The sequence below is a fragment of the Sapajus apella genome, unplaced genomic scaffold (genome assembly GCF_009761245.1).
Source record: "Sapajus apella isolate SASKATOON/1434 unplaced genomic scaffold, GSC_monkey_1.0 scaffold166, whole genome shotgun sequence".
Lineage (NCBI taxonomy): Eukaryota > Metazoa > Chordata > Mammalia > Primates > Cebidae > Sapajus > Sapajus apella.
In genome coordinates this window covers 1,823,888-1,829,146 of record NW_022437106.1, presented here as the reverse complement: position 1 = coordinate 1,829,146, position 5,259 = coordinate 1,823,888, and positions in this window count along the sequence as shown.

Here is a 5,259-nt window from a genome sequence, read left to right as displayed (position 1 = left end):
CCCCAAAAAAAAAAAAAAAAAAAAAAAGAAGAACAACCTAGTCAACATGGGGAAACCCTGTCTCTACTAAAAATACAAAAATTAGCCTAGTGTGGTGGTGTGCACCTCCCAAGCCTCACACCTCAGGAGGCTGAGGCATGAGAATTGTTTAAACCTGGGAGGTGGAGGCTGCAGTAAGCCCAGATCTTGCCACTGCACTCTAGCCTGGGCAGCAGAGTAAGACTCTGTCTCAAAAAAAAAAAAAAAAATCAACATTAGAACACGACAACCATAATTGTTACAGACAAGATCCTCAATGGGTGCTCAAATTTGTGGGTAAAAGTTTAAGGAGAAATAGAACATTGGCATAATCTCAAAATATCTCCCCCAAATGTTTATACAATTACAAAGATAATTGTACAGATAATAACTGGCAGATACCATCCTAACCAAATGATTAACCAAATGATTTGTACATCACCAGGAATAAGAAATGCCAACACTGTTCACCCTTGATGCACCAAGAAGAGAGGGTCGCCCCTCCTGTTTGTCTTCCCCAAAAGGCATAACCTCTATCTAGTCAGAAAGAAACAGGCAACACTGTAATCTCAGAACTTTGGGAGGCCGAGGCAGGCAGGTCACCTGAGGTCAGGAGTTCAAGACCAGCCTGGCCAACCTCTCAAAACCCCATCTCTACTAAAAATACAAAATGAGCTGGATGTGGCGGCATGCACCTGTAATCCCAGCTTCTTGGGAGGATGAGGCAGGAGAATCACTTGAACCCAGAAGGCGGAGGTTGTAGTGAGCTGAAATCACACCATTGCACTGAAGGATGGGCAACAAGAGCAAAACTTTGTCAAAAAAAGAAAGAAAGAAAGAGAGAAAGAGAGACAGAGAGAGAAAGAAACAGAGAGAGAGAGAGAAAGAAAGAAAGAAAGAAAAGAAAACAAAAAGAAAGAGTGAGTGACAAATCAAAAGTGAAGGACATAAGGACATGCTATGAATACCTGACCAGGCCAGGCGAGGTTCATACCTGTAATTCCAGCACTTTGGGAGGCCCAGACGGGAGGATTGCTTTAGCCCAGGAGTTTGAGACCAGCCTGGGCAGCAATGTGAAACCCCGTCTCTACAAAATATTAAAAAGTAATTAGTGTGCACCTGTGGTCTCAGTTACTAGAGAGGCTGAGGCCGGAGGGTCGCATGAACCCAGGAGGTAGAGGCTGCAGTGGAAGGTGTTTGTACCAGTGCATTGCAGCCTAGACAACAGAGCAAGACCCTGTCTCAAAAAACAAAAGGACAAGTGAGGTGGCTCACGCCTGTAATCCCAGCACTATCAGAGGCCAAGGTGGGCGGATCACCTGAGCTCAGGAGTTCAAGACCAGCCTGGGCAACATGGTGAAAGCCATCTCTACTAAAATACAAAAAAAAAAAAAAAAAAGAAAATTAGCCGAGCGTGGTGGCATGCACCTGTAATCCCAGCTACTCAGGAAGCTGAAGTGGTAAAATTGCTTGAACCCAGGAGATGGAGGTTGTAGTGAGGCAAGATGGCGCCACTGCACGCCAGCCTGGGCGACAGAGTGAGACTTCATCTCAAAAACAAAACAGACAAACAAAAAACCCCCCAAATATCTGACCAGTATTCTTCAGAAGTGTCAAGGTCATAGATAAGGAAAGACTGAGGGACCGTCACAAGGAGGGTAAAGAGACATGACGATTTACCTGGATTGGATCCTGAGACAGAAAAACAAACCCTCTCAAAAATGGGACATTAGTGGAAAAATTGGTAAAATCAGAATCAAGTCTGTAGTTCAGCTGATAGTATTGTGCCGGTGTGGATTTATTGGTTTGATAACTGCACTATGGTTCTGTTAGATGTTAGCCTTAGAGGAAGCTGGGTAAGAGGATACACGGGAACTCTGTGCTATTTTTGTAACATTTTTGTAGGTCTAAAACTATTTCAAAATAAAAAGTGAAAAAAAAATTAAAGCCGATTATACCTCTGGCACCCAGCTTGTGATCTCTAAATACCATTTCCTTCTCAAATGCACCAAGGCTCCTTAGAAACACTGATTCCAGGTCTGGGGCAGAACACAGGAAGAGTCCAGCACATCTAGAAAAATCAGTGAGCAAAGAAGTTGTCAAAGACTCACAGCGGGGTGGGCTCAATGGCTCATACCTGTAATCCCAGCACTTTGGGAGGCCACGGTGGGAGGATCATTTGAGACCAGGAATTCAAGACCAGCCTGGGCAACATGGCAAAACCTCATCTCTACAAAAAAATAAACAAAATTAGCCTGGCATAGTGGTGCAAGCTTGTAGTCCTAGCTACTCTGGAAGCTGAGGTAGAAGGAGGATCACTTGAGCCTAGGAGGTGGAGGCTACAGTGAGCTGTGATCATGCCGTGGCACTCTAACCTGGGTAACAGAGTGAGACCCTATCATTAAAAAAAAAAAAAATTGGCTCACGCCTGTAATCCCAGGACTTTGGGAGGCCAAGGCAGGCGGATCATGGGGCCAGGAGCTTGAGACCAGCCTGGCCAACATGGTGAAACCCCATCTCTACTGAAAATATAAAAATTAGCCGGGTGTGGTGGCTCTCGCCTATAGTCCCAGCTACTCAGTAGGCTGAGGCAGAAGAATCACTGGAACCGGGGAGGCGGAGGTTGCAGTGAGCCAAGATCATGCCATTGGCCATTGCACTCCAGCCTGGGCAACAAGAATGAAACACTGTCTCAAAAAAAAAAGAAAAAAAAAAAAAAGAGAGAGAGAGAGAGAGTACGAGAATGGCCACATTAGGTTGTAGTCATCTTGCATCCTCTCATGAACTAAGGGATCTGAGCATTGAACGGCAGTGGCTGCTGATGTTACACCAGAAGAAGACAACCAGACATGATTTGCCTCTCAATGAAATCACGTACTTTCTGTGAATTATTCATGTCAAACACTCTACTCTGGCCAGGTGCAGTGGCTCACGCCTATAATCCCAGCACTTTGGGAGGCCGAGGTGGGCAGATCACAAGGTCGGGAGATTGAGACCAGCCTGACAAACATGGTGAAACATGTCTCTACTATAAATACAAAAATTAGGCCGGGCGCGGTGGCTCAAGCCTGTAATCCCAGCACTTTGGGAGGCCGAGGTGGGTGGATCACGAGGTCAAGAGATCGAGACCATCCTGGTCAACATGGAGTTGACCAGTAGAAACCTCGTCTCTACTAAAACTACAAACAATTAGCTGGGCATGGTGGCGTGTGCCTGTAATCCCAGCTACTCAGGAGGCTGAGGCAGGAGAATTGCCTGAATCCAGGAGGCGGAGGTTGCGGTGAGCCGAGATCGCGCCATTGCACTCCAGCCTGGGTAACAAGAGCAAAACTCCGTCTCAAAAAAAAAAAAAAAAAAAAAATTAGCCCAGCATGGTGGCATGCACCTGTAATCCCAGCTACCCAGGAGGCTGAGGCAGGAGAATCGTTTGAACCCTGGAGGCGGAGGTTGCAGTGAGCTGAGATGTGCCACAGCACTTCAGCCTAGGCGACAGAGCCAGAATCAGTCTCAAAAAAAAAAAAAAAAAAAAACCCTCTGATCTGAATCACTTGAACCTGGGAGTCAGAGGTTGTTGCAGTGAGCAGAGATTGCACCAGTGCACTCCAGCCTGGGTGACAGAACAAGACTCTATCTCAAAAAAAAAAAAAAAAAAAAAAAAAGAAGAAGGAAGAAAGAAAAGAAAACACCTCTAATATGAACTGAGCAGGACAGGGTGGCACATGCCTGTATCCCACCTGCTTGGGAGGCTGAGGTGGAAGGATCTCCTGAGCCCAGGAGGTGGAGGCTGCAGTGAGCTATGATCCCACCACTGCACCCCAGCGTGGGCCACAGAGTGAGACCCAGTCTCTAAAACAACAGCAGCAACAACAGATCCTCTAACCTGAGTCTGATCAGGCTCTATAAGAATCTGCAAATTTACAGGAAATGCAAAGGACAGAAACTTGTTAAATTGTACCTCAGGGATGCAATCAGCAAAATCCAAGCTGTATAATATGATAGAACAAGTGATGCGCAGAGATACGAGACCTAAATGACATATCAGCTAATTGCACAGTGTGGTCCTTCTTTATTTTAGAGACAGGGTCTCACTCTGTCTCCAAGGCTGGAGTGTAGTGGTGGGTGTGTATCTTTTCTACTTAAACCTTTCAGTGTGCAATGTGCTCTAATAGTCTTGTAAATGACATTAGATTTTTCCATTTTACAGTGTTTTTTTTTTTTTTTTTTGAGACAGAGTTTTGCAATTGTTGCCCAGGCTGAAGTGCAATGGCAAGATCTCAGTTCACTGCAAGCTCTGCCTCCCAGGTTCAAGTGATTCTGCTGCCTCAGCTTCCCAAATAGCTAGGGTTACAGGTGTACACCACCACACTCAGCTAATTTTTGTATTTTTAGTAGAGACGGAGTTTCACCACGTTGACCAGGCTGGGCTCGAACTCCTGACCTCAGGTGATCTGCCCGCCTTGGCCTCCCAAAGTGCTGAGATTATAGGCTTGAGCCAGCATGCCCAGCCTTCATTTTTTGGTGTGTGAATTTTTTTTCCTTTTTTTTCCTCCCTCCCTCCCCTTAGTGAATTTTTAAGAAATGAAGCCCCAAGGCCGTTGCAGATCAGTTGGCCTGTTAGTTTCCCCTTTTCCTTGGGAGGCACGGGAGGAAAGGGTAAAGGAGGTGACCTGACAGCAGGACAGTGAGGAGAGGAGGAGGGACAGAGTTTGGGGTTGAGCGGTGGGGAGGAGAGGGAGCTGGAGGAACAAGGGTGGCCCCCTTCCTACCCCACTGCTGGGCTCTGCTCAGCCCCAGGAGAGCCTCTGGGGTGATGTCTTTCCCATGTGGCAATGGCAATTGCTCCAGACCCAGCAGTTCCCCATAGCCAGCACTTCCTCCTGCTCTTCTTACCCCTCAGCCTTTGTTAGGTCAGCTTGGCCCTGGGCTAGTGCCCACAACACAGCCTCCCTCCTTCAGGCCTATTTACCTGGCGAGGTGCAGGATGCTGAACGATGTGCACCTGTTGGCCTCACTCAGCTGGGGAGGGGGCCAGGGTTAGAGCTTCGCAAGCTGCTTTTTTTTCTGCTGTAAATGAGGAACATTGGTTCATATGGACTCCAGTGATGAATTGCTGGGGAAAGGGAGCTCCCTTTGTTTAGTTTACAAAACCCACAGCAGGGGCCAGGTGTGAAGGCTCGTGCATGTAATCCTAGCACTTTGGGAGGCTGAGGTGGGAGGATGGCTTGAGCCCAGGAGTTTGAG